The 19,475-nt window shown below is 42.5% G+C and overlaps 1 long non-coding RNA gene across 1 annotated transcript; it reads right to left on the reverse strand.

Moving 5' to 3' along the window:
- Positions 1-1,031: 1,031 nt before the first annotated feature.
- On the reverse strand, positions 1,032-18,158 carry LOC146398775 (uncharacterized). Its single transcript, XR_014817290.1, has 3 exons — positions 17,793-18,158; positions 9,353-10,565; positions 1,032-1,222 (listed from the first exon to the last, which is right to left on the reverse strand). It is a non-coding gene; the product is annotated as an uncharacterized LOC146398775 (long non-coding RNA).
- Between the last annotated feature and the right edge of the window lie 1,317 nt (positions 18,159-19,475).

Consider the following 19,475-nt stretch of genomic DNA (forward strand, 5'->3'; position numbering starts at 1 on the left):
GACACATAATGCCTAAGCAGGCTGGAAGGGGAATTAAAGCATAATAATTTAAAATACTAGAGAATAAGACCATTTGTCCTGAGTCAGAGACTATTATAGCCGAGGTGCATTCAGGATCTAATTGGAATCAGTAAACGCAAAGCATTTCGGTGAGAGGATGACCACGGCAGACTGACTCCGGATGTTGGCTCAAGTGACTGCAGGTGTTGCGCTGGGCACAGGTGGTTGCGTGAGATGCACAGGGAAAACCAGGCTGCTCCAGAGGTTGTGAAAAGCACAGGCTGCGGCGGAGAGGGGCACCATCTACCAGAAATAATCACGGCAGCTGCCCGTGCGAGCCAAATTGGTCATTCTCCATTTTCCGCTGGTCACATGAATAAAACTTAAAGCAAACGAATAACATGTAACTTAATGTACTTTGTACAACAGTGCCTTCACAATAGTATGGTTTGAACAGACGATCGATCTAAAAATTATCAGTGAGGTATTTTACATTTTTATACGGAGTCTCTGAAATCCAGTAACTGTGTCGCACTTACAGCACGTTTTAATTTGGACACAATTATTTCAGGGGTTTAGTATCCATATGTGGCTGATGGATACCAAGAGTTCAGTCTCAGATGCTCTCCTTGGGCCTGGCTGGCTGTGCAGTCTCATGAATGTTTTAAGTGAGGCAGGTCTCAGGGGATTCATACAATGTGTTCATGAGAAAATAAGAAAAGCAGAAAATATCCGGGTAATTGAGAGCGTTGTATAAATATCACAAAAGCCTACTCCCAAAGATGGACCCTCTCTTATTGGACCTTTCTACTGTATCTGCTGCCATGAACTTCTTCTTCCTTCTGAAAACTACACACTGACAGTTCTCTCCTCTTTTATTTATTATACATGCTGTGTCTTAGTTGGATCCTTGTCCTCTGCTCTTCAATGCCGGGGTTTCACAGGGCTCTCTTTTTTGATCCCACTTTGTTCTAACCCCACGACCTCTCCCAGAAGTACCTTAAGGTTTCATATAGGCTGATCACTCACACCTTAACTCCAGGGCTTGGCTCTTCTGTTGCATTCTATTTCCAAATGCCTGGTGCATGCATCCGACGGGTTGGTTTACAAGCACACAAACCCATCATCCTTCCTTCCGCACGTATTCCTCAGGTCCAGAGTTCATGTCGTTCCATCACCATTCAGCCAGCTAGAAACTGGATCGTAGCCTCCACCAAAAAGTCTGTAAATAACAAACGGTGGAGAGAGTGTAGCAAAAAGGAAACTTTCCTACACTGTCGCGGGGAATCTCAACTGGTGCAGTCACTACGAAGAACAGTATGGAGGCGCCTTAAAAAACTAAAAGTAGATTTCCTATATGATCCAATAACCCCACTCCTGGGCATGTATCAGAGAAAAGTATAATTTGAAGGGGGAGCGGGTTGGAGTGGGATGGACTGGGAATCTGGGGTTAATAGACGCAAACTGTTGCCTTGAAATGGATAAGAAATGAGATCCTGCTGTGTAGCACTGGGAACTATGTCTCGCGAATTATGATGAAGCATGGTGGAGGAAAATGTGAGAAAAAGAATGTATATATGTATGTGTGACTGGGTCACTTTGCTGTATAGTAGAAAATTGACAGAACACTGTAAACAAGCTATAATGGAAAAATTAAAAGAACTTAAAAAAGAAGAGATACATGCACCCCAATATTCACAGCAGCCCTATTTACAACAGCCAAGACCTAGAAACAACCTAAGTGTCCATCAACAGAGGAATGGATAAAGAAGATGTGGTACATACCTATAATGGAATAATATTCAGCCATACAAAAGAATGAAATAATGTCATTTGCAGCAACAGGGATGGGCTTAGTGATTATCATACTAAGTGAAGTAAGTCAGACAGAAGGACAAATACCATATGACATCACTTATATGTGGACTCTAAAATGAATGATACAAGTGCACTTACTTACAAAATAGATATAGACTCACAGACATAGAAAATGAACTTGTGGTTATCAAAGGAGAGAGAAGGGAGGAGGGGATAAATTCAGAGTTTGGGATTAACAGATAACACACTACTATATAGAAAATAAACAGCAAGGTCCTACTGTTTAAATACATTTTGGATCTTGTAATAAACTACAGTGGAAATGAATCTGAAAAAGAATAGATATGTATATATTTACATGCACACATAAACTGAATTGTTTTGCTACCTGAAACCAGCAAAGCGTTATATATCAACTATACATCAACAAAATGAGAGACACAGGATGGGCAGCCCTGACACGCCTCACCCTCCCACTGACCAGCAAATCCTGTTGATTTCACCAACACAGAACCTGTAGGTCCCTCCTTCCCTCCATTCCTCCTAAAACGAGTGTGATTCCCTGGCCTTCTGCCTGGTTCTTGGAAGGAGGCAAAGTGTTCATTGATTCCTTGTCTGCTTATCATATAACCTCAAACCCATTCTCCAAACGTCTGTCGAAGGGATGGAATATGAAACTATCTTCACTCTCTCGCTGAAAACACTTGCTGCCAGACCTTGACGAGTTAAGTCCAGACTCTTTACTCCCTTGCTCTTTAAGATAATTCCCCAGCCACTTCCTGAACTGAAATTCATCCTCTACCGATACAAGACTCTGCACAGCTCTCCACAGACATCAAACCTCCAGAGCTGTGGGAGTTGTACTTGGAAGATTTCTTTTTTCCTTTCTTTTTTTCATCCTTGGACTCAGCCATCCAGAGCCCACCCATGTATCACGTTTTCCTCAGAAGGCTGTAAATTAATCACCGTCAAAGAACGTTTCAGACTGGGTTGGGTATGTGCAGGGCAATCTGAACATACTTCCATCACAGTAACTAAACACATATACTAAAATAGCTTACGGATGTGTCCACCACCAAATTACACATGCCTACCTCAGAGATACCATGGGTTTGGTTCCAGGTAACTGCAATTAAGCAAAAATCCCAACAGATATCCTGTGACTTTTCCCAGTCCAGATAAAAGTTAGGTTAACACTTAACTGCAGTCTATTGAGGGTGTCATTGCACTTTATCAAAAAAGATGTGCATACCTTAAACACAATTTATAGCCCCCAAATGCTAAGCATCATCAGACAATACAGGGTTGCCCCAAACTTTGAATTTGTAAACAACTCAGTATGTGGGAAGCTCCATAAAGCAAAGTGCCATAAAATGAGGTCTGTCTGTACACATCTAGACAAAAGGAATCTGTGTCCTATTCCTCTCTGTAGCCTTGATAACTAGCACAGCGCTTCTTAAAAGGATTTGATGAACTCACAGTAATCAGGTTAAAGACACAAACATCTGTATGTGTCCTTGCACGTGCAAACAGCTGCACCCATGGATACCCAGGCGAAATAGAGAATACTGAGTTTAAAAGTAGCCCATGTGAAGAAATGGAAACATTTTAGTAAATTAAAAACTGCCGAAGGGGACAGACAAGGCGGAAGGATGGACTAGGGGTTCGGGGCTGGCATATGCACACTGAGGGCTATGGAATGACTGGTCAGCAGGGACCTGCTGGATGATACAGGGAATGCCATCCAGTCTTCTGCGATCATCTATGTGGGAAAATAAACAGAAAGAGAATGGATATGTGTGTCTGTATAACGGGAACACTTTGTTGTTCAGCAGAAATTATCGCACCTTGTAAGTCAACTACACTTCCATAAAATTAAAAAAAAAAGATGAGTATATGTGACTAGCGAATGCAGCTTTGTCAAAACATGCATTTTGGTTGCCTTCTTTGAAAAATATGTGACAGTTTCCACTCTCACTTTTCCTTGTCAACATCTAAGGGACTGTCTTTAGCTCTGGGTGAACAGAGAGAAAGAAGGTTATGGAAATGAGTATTGAAATTGCTTCTTATCATCCATGGTACCAATCACTTGTTTCACCCTCAGTTTCCTTATTGGCAAAATGAGAAAATTCCGCCTCTAAGAGCCCTCTTAGATCTACGATTCTATCATGTACTGCTACGTATTTATCACAGAGAGAAAAGGCAAATACAAGGGGTGGAGACGAGGAGGAGAACAGCGTGAGGAAATACAACAAAACTTACTTCCCAGTTCATTCCAATCACACCTGTTAAAACACATACACGTCTCTGTTTAAAGCAGCTGCATGAATTCTAATGCTGCAAAATACATGTGTATTTATACTACACGGCAGAAACGTGTAGTTAGGAGGGAATGTGAATATGTTTTCCTCTCTGAAAGTCCAATGGGTATTGTACGCTAACAATGTCCACAAGTGTTAATGATCTTACTTTCATTTTTCTTTCTCCAAGATGAAAGAGTTGCATGATGATCAGGTTTGGACCTGATAGGGATTCAATTCCTGAAGCAGCCGTGCTCAGGAAATCAATGGGATAAAGCTGAGATGTCAGTGCACCTTTATTTGGTCATTCATGTCATAGAGATGGGTTAAAATTTTCATAGTTTTCCATGGGACGTTTTGAGTGCCATTAAAAACGTCTGGGCTCACTCCAGCCTTCAGTGGTACTTGGTGCATCATCGTGTACATTGCTGGGGTGCTGTCAATAATTGCTTAGTAGCTGAAGCAGTAGCATGCTAGTGAAAATATGCTATGCAGAGCACACTGGTATAAGCTTCAGAGCATCATCAATGGCCAGGAATAAATGGAAATGCAACCTTTATGAGATCGCAGACCCTGGGACTTCTGCCAGGTTGGGGCTTCTGTAGATGAACATGAGTTCCATTAATTTTTCTTCCCTACAAAGAGCCCGTGCCTGTTGAAAAGATGCAGGCAGTACATTTTGGATAAAATAAAAACAGAACCGTCACTCTCCTTTCCCTCTCATCTCCAAAACAGTTTCCCAGAGGTAACTGCTGATAACACTGGTTGGTGTGTAAGCTCTAGATATGTTCTATGCCATTGGAATGGGATGTGGAATAGAACTCTCTTTGCTGCTCTAGACTCGCTAGAGGCCAGAGATAAGGGCAATGGACGCAAGCTCATCATTAGCCCAGATGCCTTAACTTCTGACCCGGTTTCCTCGTGGGAGGATGGGGACAACAATCAATTTCCTTCCTAACGCAGAGTATTTTTCTTTTAATTGATGAAACATAAGCAAAAAAGAGTCTATACTATAAATCTACAGGAAATTATTCTCATTCCTTAAGAATGAAAATAAGGTTTTGACACTATAAGGCCAAAAAAAAGGCAAGCAAAAGCTCTAAACACATCTAATTTAAATGTTAATTAAGTTGAATGTAAATTTCGTGATAAATTGAATGTAAATTAAATTGAATGTAATTTTTTCTCAATACAATGCCTGCTCAACTAAAGAGTGTTCACTAAGGAGATTTTTACATTTCGTAAACCATTCATGAAATTGCCAAGTGACGCATTATACAACCATTAAAATGGACCGTATTTTCCTCTTATTTCAAGAAAAAAGTCTATTACATGAACTTCAGAACTCAAAGGTATTCTGCACATTACCATGGCAGAATGAAACCCACACAACGGTACAGAAAATAATGTTCCTAAAACAAAAATCGTTGCAAGTGGCTTGTAGAACCATAACTTTTCAAAACTTTACACGTGTTATTATGTCGTTTCTTTCTTTTTTTTTTAGTACAAGGGAAGGTAAGCTACAGAGAAAAGCAAAGGTTTTGCAGTTAATTTTTACTATCAGATAAACTGGGAGATAAAATCCCTACAAATACTAATCTAAGAAATTTATCTCCAAGGGTCTTTGTTATGACTGTCTCTTTGAATGTCCCCCCCCTCCAAATTCATATGGTAAAATCCTAGCCCCCAAAGGGCTGGTATTAGGAGGTGGGGCCTTTGGGAGGCGCTTAGAATTAGATGGGCTTGTAAGGGTGGAGCCTTCGTGGATGGGATTAGTTCTAAGAGTCAGGAGAAGGCTTTGCATCAGTGGTTCTGTTGTCTGCCCTGTGAGGATGTTTGGAGTCAGGATTCTGGAAGAGGGCCCTCGCCAGAACCAGAGTGCTCTGCCACTGATTTTGGACTTCTGGACTCCAGAACTGTGGGGAATAAATATCTGGTTTTTATAAGCTGGCCAGTGTATGGCCTTTTGTTATAGCAGCAGGGAGAGCCTAAGGCAGTCGTAAAGAGACACATCCCAAACCCATCTACACATTTATATATTATTTTTGTCTTTTTGTCTTTTTTTTTTTTTTTAGGGCTGCACCTGCAGCATGTGGAGGTTCCCAGGCTAGGGCTCGAATCGGAGCTGTAGCCACTGGCCTACACCACAGCCACGGCAATGCAGGATCCGAGCCACATCTGTGACCTACACCACAGCTCATGGCAATGCCAGATCCTTAACCCACAAAGTGAGTCCAAGGATTGAACCTGAGTCCTCAAGGATACTATTCAGGTTCGTTAACCGCTGAGCCATGACAGGAACTCTGACCGTATATATTGATGCATAGTTGCTACATAGTGACATATTTAGTAGCACATCTCTAAATGCATAATGAGAATGAATGGGGAAAGGAAAAGAATTCTTTCCCTAGTGGCTTTGGCCTTCACCAGTAAGGCATTCAGTTTAATGCTTTCTTTAAGCCCAGAAGCTCACGGTGGCTTGAGTGATTCTGAATTGCCACTCAGACCCTCCTTAATTTGAGGCAATGGGCAAGAAGGGCCTCTCCAAATTCATGGGAATTATCTTGAAGAAAGTGTTTAGAGCAGGACGTGTCCACGGGAAGGCCTGTTTCCCCATCACTTCTTGCTGAGGGCCAGGGCACAGAGAGGAGGGGACCCTTTAGGAAAAGACCCATCTGGCTGAGAAGTCAGAAGACATGGATGCTAAGCCCTGCATCCAGTGTCAGTCGCACTTCGATGCAGGTGACTACACTGGTGTCTGGGGATTTGGGGGAAGGACTACCTGGGGGGAGGGGGAGGGGAGGCAGGGAAGGATCTTGGGGTGGGGCGGAGGGGCGACGTCCCCAGCAGAGAATACTGTCTTCAAGACTTGGGGTTTCACCAGAGACTTCATTCCTCCTGTGGCAAAACTGCACTGGCCGTAACAAGTGGGGACGGGCAGGGGTCATTTCATGGTAAAGCTGGAGGCCCGAAGAGCTCAGAAAAACCTGGAGCGGCGTATTTGGAAACTTCTGGAAACTTCCTTTGGGCAATATGGAAATAAGAATAGAGGGGACAGAGAGTCACCCCAGCAGCCAGAGAGAATCGGCCGAGGAGAAGGTCACAGACACAACTGAACGCAACTCCAGGTTTGAAGCGTCCAGGCCTCTTCCTTCCTCTCTGGGAGATGAGGCCCAGAGACGAGAAGGACTCATCTTCTGAAGCGGAAACTGGGGGTGGGGACAAACAGTGGAAGGCCTGTCCTGATTCTCCGAGGACAAGCAAGTGGCCAGGTAGTGCTGCTGGGTCTGGGGACAGCCAAGGACCCGCCTTGGGGAGGCCGAGAGGAATAAGAGGCAGCGGCCATCTGCCACCTGCTCTCTTGCTCCCATTCTCTCCCTCCTCCTCGCCCTGGTAACCGTCTTCTGGCCAGGCAGACCCTGCAGGCACCTGGGCCTCACAAGGTGGAGTCGCTGCCCAGGCACCAGAGGGACAGCAGGAACCACACAGAGCCTGCGGCTGGTGAGGATGGATTTGTACGCTTGCGCTTGTGTTTCTGCAGCAGCCTGGAATCCATCTCCAGGGACCTCCTCTCACCAACCCACCCTCCTGGCCACGGGCAAAGCCAGCCCAGGGACACAGGTACCAAAAGGGACAAAGCTACATTTGCAGCAGCACAGGTGGACTTGAAGGGCATTGCTAAGTGAAAAACAGCAGCAAAAGACAAATAAGGTGTGATATCACTTATGCATGGAATCTACAAAGAAAATAAACTAGTGCATATGACAGAGAATAAGCAGACTCACCAAACACGCTCGTGAATGCCTGTGGGGAGCGCGAAGTGGGGAGGAGGAGTGGGGGGTTAGGGGAGTAAGAGGCACAAACGATTGGGTATTAAATAAACTACAAGAATATATTGTACAACACAGGGAATATAGCCAATATGTTATAATAACCATAAAGGAATATAACCTTTAAAAATTGGAGCTCACTTCGTTGTACACCTGTAACATATTGTACAGCAACTCTACTTCAATTAAAAAAAAAGATGGGGTGCCACGGGAGAGGCCCCAGAAAAGGCAAAAGGACCAAAAAATGAAAATAAGAATAAAAAAAGATGGGGGGTTGTGCAACAAAGCAGAAGCAAGAGCCTGCAGGTGCCAAGTATGGGGAGTCTGGGCGGTCAGGGTGCCATGGCGCCTCCTGTTGGCAGCAGTTGTACCCTCCAGGGTGGCCCTGCTTCTGCTTCATCTGACTGTTCCCACACCCAGTAGGCACTGTCCACCAGCAACTGGCATTGGATTTTTACTGAACTGAATGATCAAAGTAACAAAATCATATTCAGCACCACATCATGTTTCCATGGATTTTTGTTTTATAAATATGAATATCTGCTTACATTTTCCAAACTTCCATTTTAAGTGGAATCAAATATTTCTAAACTATATGAGAAACTGAAATGGTTATTTTCATAAACAGCCAAAATTGAAGGGATGATGCATAAAAGAGCCTCAAAACACTTTTAAAAGCATTTTTCCCGAGATAGTGTTACTCTGTGAAACTGACCTGGAACTCTGATCTCTATAATCTGTCTCGTTTTTAAATACATTAATGTTTAGCCTTTAGACTGAAAAAAAAAGATAATAATAACTGAATGATAATTCCAAAATCAGCCTGTGACCCATCACACCTCAGCGGATTTGGCGGCCCGATCTTTTCTCATTCTGCTGTAACCCCAGCAGCCCTGGTTCATTTAATTCTTTAAACTTTAATTAAAAAACAGCAGGAAAAGCCAAGAAGATAAAACAGATGAAAATCCCTTTATAGCCTGTAGCACAATGAATAACAGTTGAGGGGATGAGGAAAATTTGGTTCAACTATGAATATGATCCATGAAAATTTATTTCTTGTGGGCTATCACTTTCCAGAGGAAAACCACATCCATCTTTTTTGTCTTGCAGACAAAAGTATCAGAACGAAGCTATCTTGGAAAGGCTGCGTATCCGACATACAACGTTCTTTTACCTACCTCATTTTTTTTTTCTCCTTCTGCACTATTATTGAAGCTTGTTGTTAAATTTACTCCACTGTGGAATCAGATTCATCATCTCACAGTGCAGTCTGCACTGAATGGTGGTGGGGCTATTTCAATAACGTAGCCAAGGGGAGAACTGAGCTGCAGGTTTGGCGAAGGGCAAATGAACCTTCCTGCAATCTGCCACACGATGGGAGTGACCTGCGGGAAACACACTCACCTGAACTGGGATGCAGCGTTGGTACCCACGCGACGAGGGTTTAGCTTGGTGCCCCGCACATAAGATGCATTCGACAAATGTCCTCTCCACGAATAAACGAGTGTGGGATGAGCACAGTATTGGGGGAGGTAGAGACGAAATGAACATGAGGACTTTTTTCATCCTGTGAATATTTCTGGAAAATAATTTGTAAAATTCCTGAATCATGTCCCTCTTTTCCACTGGTACATTCAGTATGTTTTAAGCTCAATTTCCGTATTTGGGAATCAAATAATTCGTCATGGAGCTTTACTTATTTGCTTAGATTAGCTGTTTTCCCTGAGCTGAGTGCAATCAGAAAGTAATGCAAAAAGGTTGTTCGACAGGAAGAATTTTTAGAAGAAGCAAGTGTTCTCTGAACGTCTGCAAATGAGAGGCAGAAGAAAAGCGGTCAGACAATAAATTACAGGGACATTAACGCGTTTGCCCAGGATGTGCTGCCCGATTTGTCCACCAGGGGGTGAAACACCTCCCTTCCCTGTTTCCTTTCCCCACGTTGGTGGCGTCGCCTTTCTGCCGTCGTCCCATCCATCCACGGATTAGAGCTCATCGCGTGGCTTCATGACGGGCTGTCTGCCCGCTTCAGTTTTTGCTCCCCTAGAAACTTTGGCTGAGGGTTTTCACACCCCCCCGCACATATTCCTTTGAGAGAATGACCCTCTCCGGCCCTTTTCCGTCTCCTTCCAAGTCATGTAAGTCAAGAACTGAGTCATCCTGGAGTTCAAAGGCCTCCCAAGGGCAGCTCCTCCATGAGTGGGGTCTCCTATGAGCCACACGTCTTCAGTCCAGCGCCTTGGTGCTGGTGCGACAGCTGACGCTGATGCTGATTTTGAACTTCCCCACTGAGAGCGCCACCTCGCATTCAGACAGGACGCCCTCTACCTTCTGTCTGTTCCCTGGGGGCTGCTTTAGGGACCGCTCTTCCCTTCTGTGCTCTCTGCCAGGCTCTGAGCTCACACACACATGTTCCCTTCCCCATGGCTTTACGGTTCCCAGCGGCTCGTTCACTTGGGTCTCACCCCGACCTCATCAGCTCCTTCCATGGTTCCTTTGTTCCCCTTGGGGTCCTCCTCTGACAATAATTTCTGCTGAACCTGGGGAGATGAATGCACAGGGCTTCCCAGATCTTCGACTCCTTCTCAGATGCTCCTTGAATACTGGTCTCCTGTAGTAACTAGTGGCAGAATCAGCAGTGCAAGACTAGTCATGTAGTATAATAACCAACCTTGTATTTGTAAACTTCTGAATAGATTCATATTCAAGAAGATACTCATATGATCCTGAAACCTAAAAGTTACTGCACATTATTATCATTTTTTTGGTCTTTTGTCTTTTTAGGGCTACACCCACGGCATATGGAGGTTCCCGGGCTAAGGGTCGATTCAGAGCTGTAGCTGCTGGCATTCACCAGAGCAACAGCAATGAGGGATGGGAGCCACGTCTGCAACCTACACCACAGCTCATGGCAACACCAGATCCTTAACCCATTGAGAGAGGCCAGGGATCGAACCTGCACCCTCATGGATGCTAGTCAGGTTCGTTAACCACTGAGCCGTGATGGGAACACCCCAATGCACATTATTTAAATACCAAATAAATGATGCTGTTTTTTCAAATATATATATATACACATCTGATGATGAATATAATAAAATGTATAGGTTATAAAATTCAGAGTAACTTATGCTGCTATTTACTTCCTCCCTCAATGCACAGAAATAACACCCAAGCTCCGAACACATTTCTAGGTTGTGAAATATTTGCCAAGAGTGACCAGAGACTAACGTATCATCCGCCACTCTTAGCTCAGGTATGGCTCCAAGTGTTTTGTATGTATTTTCTTGCTTTGCTCACAAATGACCTTATTAGTAGATTATATTCATATGTCTATTGTGGAAATGCAAAGAGCAGGCTCCAGAAAGAATGTCACGAGGAAATATTATTTAGAAGGTGAGTTAATATTTTGTTAAGCATCTGGTGCAATCTGGCCTATCAGGAATGTCTTCTGGCAGAAAGAACAGGTACGTCAAGACCTAAGACTTAAACTTTCTCACGTTAAGAGAGATCATATTCCAGGCAGAGAGAACACACATGCAAATGCAGGGGAAGGGCCTGTACGAGGGGGACTGGAACTCGGAAGCGTTCATTTATGCAAAGTGTGAGAGGCAGGGAAGTGTCTGAAGTGATCAGCTATTGGGGAAGTGTTTTTGTGATGGTTGGCAATAAATATGGACGTAGATATGAAATGGAGAGATACTGGACGTTCCTGTTGTGGCTCAGTGGAAACAAATCTGACTAGTATCCATGAGGACGTGGGTTCAATTTCTGGTCTTGTTCAGTGGGTCAGTGATCTGGCATTGCCGTGAGCTGTGGTGTAGGTCACAGATGTGGCTCGGATCTGGCGTTGCTGTGGTTGTGGCATAGGCCAGCTGCCGTAGCTCTGATTGGACACCTAGCCTGGGAACCTCCCTATGCTGCATATGTCACAGGTGTGGCTCTAAAAAGCAAAAAAAAAAAAAAAAAAAAAGGAAAAGAGAGTTACCTTTCTAGGAAGATCCCCCACCTTCTGGCAATGACCCTCTACAAAGGGTGAGTCAGCAGTATGTGTGATGACTGCCCTCTAGCCGGTGTTGGTAGGTCCAAGGGTGACACTTGACCCAAACTGCCACGTTCAAGTCTTTCCTGGGATTTCCTGTTTCTTATTTATTTATTCATTCATTCGTTGATTCATTCTTCAGCAGTACTGACTGCATATGGACGTTCCTGGGCCAGGGATTGAATCGGTGCTGAAGCTGTGACCTATGCCATAGCTGCGGCAACACTGGATCCTTAACCCACTGCACTGGACCAGGGATCAGACCCACATTTCCACAGCGACCCAAGCCACTACAGTCAGATCCTTAACCTACAGTGCCACAGTGGGAACTCCTCTGGAGATTTCTCAAGCCAGTGAGTAGCAAGCATTTCCATCCTGGCCGTTTAAATTTCTAAGTTCCTGGGGAGTTCCCATCGTGGTTCAGCAGTTAATGAACGCAACGAGCATCCATGAAAATGTGGGTTCAATCCCTGCCGTCGATCAGTGGGTTAGGGATTCAGCATTACCACATGTTGTGGTGTGGATCAGATCCCGCGCTGCTGTGGCTGTGCTGTAGGCTGGGAACCTCCATATGCTGCAGGTATGGCCCTAAAAATATAAATAAATAAATGAATAAATAAATAAATTTCTAAGTTCCTGGGACATAACAGTTCTTTGTTCCTTCTTATAGGACAGAAGATAATCTGGAGTGAGAGAAAGGCAGGCCTGAAAAGTAAAGTGAGTCCTGGAAAGCTCCTTCCCTAGAAGCAAATGCCCATGAGTAACAGTGGATACGTAGGATTCTCCAGTCTTAGCCTTTCAAGTTGCCAATTGACCTAAGTACGTACAGTGAGACTCCAACCATGTGAAACAAAGGCAGTCAATAAACGAATTCACTGAATTGGTGCAGCGCATGCTGTATGTCTATTAGACAGGCTACGCCAAGACTCAGGACGGGCAAGGGGTGGAGACAATACAGGAGGACACCTTTCCTTTCCTTTTTTTTTTTTTTTGGCAGCACTCGTGGCGCACAGAAGTGTCCAGACCAGGCATGGAACCTGCACCACAGCATCACCCTGAGCCGTGGCAGGGACAACGCCAGAACCTTCATTGCAGGGAACATGGCTTCCATGTGGCCAAAAGACATAATGACGACAGAGAGGAAATTAGGTCATCCTGACATACATAGAGGCATATCATGAGATCTTGACTCACAGGAGCAATGGAATTTGTTATTCGAAGAAATTCTTCTGTAGAAAAACTATCTTGCAATATCTGGAAGAGTGTCATTTATAAATCAGGCACATTCTTGTCCCCTGCAATTGGGGGCAGAGAGCAGCCCCGTCTAACACACATATCGTGTATACACCACCAACGACCAGGTCTTTTTCTTACTCTCCAGACACCCTCCCGTCCCCATTGTATTTTTCATCTAAATTATATTATGAATGCATTTCCTTAGTCGCTCTATTTGCTGGAGGTGAAAGGCTGAGGTTCAAGGGAGGCAGGTGCTGCTACTGGAACAAGAAATGAAGGAGCCAGAGCAGGATGTGGCTTTTACAGAGTCCACTATGTATCATAACAGAGCCTTTTACCCAAATGGCAAGATTTACTCTCCTTATACAGAAAAGGGGTGAGTGATGGGAAAGAAGATTGGCTGCTCAGTGAACTTAGAGGTAAGAGCAGCAGCACTTGTGTCCAAGTGCTGAGACTGGGGCTGGAACAAATGAAACCTAGAGCCCTTTGGCTTGAGGTGCCTGGGGAGCATGCGCCAGTTACTACAACTAGTAGACAATTAGGTGGGGATATGGTGTCTCAGTCTTCACTGGTGACAGAGCTTCAGGTATAGAATCCAAATTCAGCAGCACGCCAATGGTCATTGAAAGAACAGGACCACGAGAGACTACTTGGGAGCGTACCCAGAGTTTAAAGGTATAAGGTGAGGAAGCCAGAACTTTCTGGTTCCATGCCTACATTATTTTCTAGGTTTAGTAGATGAATAAGTGTGCCCTTTTTGAAAGTTTTTACTAAAAATTTATGATGCTTTAATTCTGCCATGATGGTCGTAGCTTGCTCTTTCTTTCTAGTCTGGCAGTCACATGAAGTCTAACCCCTTGTCATGAAGCAAGTAATAAAGCAGGTAACACTGTCTTCAGCTTCCTCATCAGTTACCTTCAGTATTTTCCATTTATGTGTACTCTCATTGCGCTTCCTTTCTGCCTAGGTGACTCTGAGGAAAGTCACAGGTTTAGGAAGGAGTAAATACCTTTCTCAATGCCCCTTAACTGATACTGCAAAGAAAACCACCAAGTCCTCAGGTATAAAGGCGGCTCTATCTGCATTCTTCCTAGATTATTTTATTTAAAGATATTTTCTCTTTGGATCATCTGTTGTTCACCAAGATATTTTTCTTTCTTTCTTTCTTTCTTTCTTTCTTTCTTTCTTTCTTTCTTTCTCTTTCTTTTTTTTCTTTCTTTCCTTCCTTCCTTCTTTATTTATTTATTTATTTTTAGGTTTAGGACAGCAACACAAGAAAGCTTGTCTAGGATGTAGTAGGCCTGATTATGGCTCCCAAAGCTATCAGGTCCTAATAGCTGGCACTTGTGAATGTTACCTTATTTTTTAAAATTATCATTTCAGAGTGACTAAATTCTAAATCTTCAGATGGGAAGCTTATCTTGGATTATCAGGGTGGACTCTAAATGCCATTGCAAGTGTCCATATAAGAGGAAGGGACATATAAGAGGGAGGTTCGACACTTAAACGAATGAGAACGTGATGTAAAGATGGATCACACAAAGATTAGAAGGTGCTGCCCTTATCTTCATAGCCGCATGCTTCACAAGAGCCAGGACACAGAAACAACCTAAGCGTCCATCAGCAGAGGAATGGATAAAGAAGATGTTGTATACATATACAATGGAATACTATGCAGCCATAAAAAGAACAAAACAATGCCATTTGCAGCAACATGAATGCAACTACAGATTCTCATACTAAGTGACATAAGTTAGAAAGAAAGACAAATACCATATGATATCACTTGTATGTGGAATCTAAAATATAGCACAAATGAACTTCTTAACAAAACAGAGACTCACAGAGAAAAGACCTGTAGTTGCCAGGGGGGGGGGGCAAGGAGTGAGATGGATGGGAATGTGGGGTTAGTAAATGCCAACTATTATGTTTACGATGGATAAGCAATGAGGCCCTGCTGTAAAGCACAGGGAACTCTATCCAGTCTCCTGGGATAGACCATGATGGCAGATAACGTATGGGAAAGAATGTGTGTATATATATATATAACTATGTATGACTGAGTCACTTTGCTGTACAGTGGAAATGGACACAACATTATAAATCAACTATACTGCAATTGAAAAAAATGATGTGAAGGTGCTGGACGTTAGGATTGAGTGATATGTGCATGAACCAAGGGATGCTGGCAGCCACCAGAGACTGGACCAGACAGGGCAGGGTTCTCTCCTAGTGCCCCCAGAGGAAGCACAGCGCTATCAGCCTTTTGAGTTTGACACAGTGACGTTGACTTTGGCCATCTAATCTCCAGAACTGTGCGAGGATCACTTTCTGCCGTCCTCAGCCACCAGGACTGTGGTACTTTGTTTTAGCAGAAGTCTAACGCACATGAGACAAAATCTGCCTTTCTTGTATGTCCCTTCTTTACCTTCGCATGTCTTTGAATTTAATTGGTTGTTCAACCTTCCACACATATTTATATAAATGCTATTTTAATTTCAAGCAATCTCTTTTTCAGATCTGTTAGGGCCTCTGTTAAATCCACATCATGGAGAAAAAGATTAAGAAAGAAGGAAGGAGGGAAGAAAATTAAAGATCACATTTTAGCAATCAGTTGGCACCCTCATAGAAACTAAAACAACCCCCTGGAATATCATTTTTAGAAATAAAATAATTTTTTTCTGTTTTCTTAATTTTTCAGATTATTTATGTGAAATAAGACTTAGGTTTTCTGTAGGAGGAGAATTGTTGCCAAGTTTTCAGTTATTATTTTACAACGTATGACTTTCCCCAGGGGGACTGAATTTTTGTTCATATATTGTGACAGCCAGGTTGTCAATGATGGCACAGAGCCGTGGGGCAGGGCCAGTGATGTTTGCCAACTATTTTATCTCTCCCATCCCCCCCCCACACATTTCTTGCCACACTTTCAGTTCCTCTGAAGCTCGTGTCACTGGTTTTGGCCAATGGACTATGAACAGAAATGACCCGTGCCAATTCTTGCCCAAGGACATGAAATTTCCAAGCTTTAGTCCCCTGAGGCTCTCTTTTTGCAGCAGTGACAAAGGAGCCTTCTGCAGCACACAGTATGGCTGCTATATGGTGCCTGGATCAGCCTGAGTGTGGGCCCTGCTCACCTAGGCGGGACTTATACTATGAGAGAGAATAAATTTCTGTTGTGTTAAACCACTGACGTTTTATAGGGTTTATTGAAGCATTTCCTAGACTACGTGTGAGAAATGCAAGGGGTTATTTTCTTGCTCCTAAGTTTCTGAAAATAATAGTCTTCAAATCAAGAACTGGTAAAGAATTTGAACTTAATTATGATTTCTTCGTAACTTCCCCTAGAAAAGGAATTCAGATTTAGAAGAAAACACTCTATTAGCCCAACTTGAAATTGAGCACAATCTGAGATGAGAAATAATCGTTTTTTTAAGAATGGAAGGTAAGTCCATGGATGGACCCACAGATGATCATGCAAAGTGAAGACAGACAAAGACATATACCATGTGATATCACTTACATGCAGAATCTTAATAATATTACACATGAACTAATTGACAAAACAGAAACAGACCTAGAGACTTCAGAACACACTATGGATACCAAAGGGGAAAGGCAGAGGGAAGGGATAAATTTGGAATTTGGGTGTAAAAGGTACACACTACTACCTAGGTATAAAACAGAATAACAAGGACCTACTGTATAGCACAGGGAACTATGCTGAATATTCTGTAATAATCTATATGAGAAAAGAATTTGAAAAAAAAGAATGTATGTGTGTCACTGAATGATGTAACACAACATTGTAAATCAACTATACTTCAGTAAATAGATACATAATTAACAATGGAAGTGCATAACATGTGCAATCATAATTCTTTATAAATACAGTTGAGTTATGACTGTAAAACACATGCTTGTCATGGTCTTTTTTTTTCTTTCCACAAATTGAGAGTGCTAATCTCTTACCAAAAGCAGTATAGATGTTTTTATGGAACCATATTACAAAAGAGCTTTTCCCTTGAAGCAACTATTTTGATAAATTTCAAAAGTTCTACGAATTGTATTTTATTCAGAGAAATGTATAAGTTTGACAAATATGTTGAAATATTTGAATAATGAAATGATGAAATAAGTGGTAAGCTTTAAATAAAGACATACACAATCATGGCTAGTAATATATGTTTTGAAACTTTTTTTTTTTTTTTGGTCTTTTGTCCTTTTAGGGCCACACCCATGGCATATGGAGGTTCCCAGGCTAGGGGTCAAATTGGAGCTGTAGCTGTCAGTGTACACCACAGCCACAGCAATGCCAGATCTGAGCCGTGTCTATAACCTACACCACAGCTCACGGCAACGCCGGACCCTTAACCCACTTAGCGAGGTCAGGGATCGAACCTGCAACCTCACGGTTCCTAGTTGGATTTGTTTCCACTGTGCCACAGCGGGAACTCCTGAAACAATTTTTATGTCAAGATATTTTAGACAAAAATAGCTAGAAGATATGCAGTATTTGATCAGTCGACTTAGTTAAAACAATGACTTGGTTAGAAAATCTTCACTTACTGAACAGAGAGGTTGACTTCTTCTCTGATGGGAGAAAAAGGCATTCACTTGCTTGCCATGTCTTCTGAAAAAGAGATCATCTGTAATTTCTTGTTCCAGGAATTCCTCATTAGAAAGATTCTCCCCAGAGTTTTCCAGCAGATGTGAAAGCTCACAGGCTTCTCCGGAGAGGTTCATCACAGCCAAACTTACAGCCGCTTGGAGAAGGTGTCATTATTCAAAAATTTAATAGTAAATATCAAATGCACATGATTGAAATAGAAAATAACAAGCAGCTACCCCTCAGGAACTTGACTACAGGGAATCTCTGCTGGAATGGGAAATTAATGATCCATGGAAATAGAACAACAATCAAATTCGTGGGTATAGCAAGATATAATTAGAGCAGAGGTACTTAGAAGACCATGGCCCTGCAGAGAAAGGTCAACTGTGTCACCAAGCAAGTAAAATCATTGTTTGGGGGCTGACGAGAATTCCTACCTTTTCTTACCTGAAAACCATATCTATCTGAAGTCTGTTTCTCTTCAAATCTGGCTAGAATCCTGATCTGAGTTCTTTGGAGACTGATTTGTACCAATTTCCCATCGGACGAATTGCAAAGAATATATTTAATAGTATCTCGAAGTCGACATTTATTTATTTTAAATGATCCTTAATTTATTCAAGGACCAAAATGAAAAAATCAAAAGGGGTACTGAAAGATAAAATAGCTTATGCAGATGGAACAAACTGAGGTGAGAACAGGGTATTCCCATGCATCTCTTCACCTCGTACTTAAAATTAACAAATCTAAAGTCATTTAGTAAAACACATTTCCAGCTCAACCACATTCATACATAATTTTCATTTCCATATGAAGCATCTTATATTTAGTCAGTTTAATTATCGGAAACCCCGAATGCCATTTTTTAATCCTTTGTGGGTCACTGAAAAACTGTAAAATATAACTAAGTGGTGTGTTCATTAAAATGTCAGAAATATTTTCGAGTCTAAATAGCACAGCATCTTTTTCCTTAGTGTAGTAATAACACAATAACCATGCCAGGAGGGTGTAATTAACAACCATTTAAAAGAACAACCATCTTAAATTATTCAGCAGCTTCATGCCTAGCATCTTAATTAAGAAACAAAATTATTTTTAAGTTCATCCATAGGCAGAAATAAAGAAAAAAGTGAAAATTAACTTAAGGAAAAAGAGAAGTTTGCACATCTTATTTAAGATGTTTCACACATAACGGAGCTGCAATTGTTTTGACAAGGTACTTCAAGTGCCATTACCATTGACAGAATATGATAGTTCACACAGAATTTCAAAAAAGTATAGCAGTGATTGTATTCTCTTTGGATCTTGATGCTTCCTGGTGGGACAGGGGAATTGAGAGCCCTCTTGTATGACCATATACTGTTTAATTTAATCTATTTTGACTCCTAACAGAGGTAGAACCACGTCCTTGGATTGACAATCAGGTACCTTTCTGTCCCGAGGCCCTGCTCAAGTTTTGTGATGGGAGCTTTAAAAACCATTCCCCAAACCATTTAATGACCTGGGCGTGAGTCATTTAGAGGGCCAGCCTTCCTCAGCAGCAAACCAGTGTGGGTTTGTCCAGAAGCAGCTGTTACCGTCACCACGTGGACATCTTGAGAGAAGGCTGTCCCGCTTGTCTCCGCCTGAAAAAGGGAGAC

This window comes from Sus scrofa, chromosome 10, assembly GCF_054392235.1.
Source record: "Sus scrofa isolate SSC_HxYL_T2T_F1_AM1 chromosome 10, Sscrofa_HxYL_maternal_Yorkshire_Landrace_v2.0, whole genome shotgun sequence".
Taxonomy (NCBI): Eukaryota; Metazoa; Chordata; class Mammalia; order Artiodactyla; family Suidae; genus Sus; species Sus scrofa.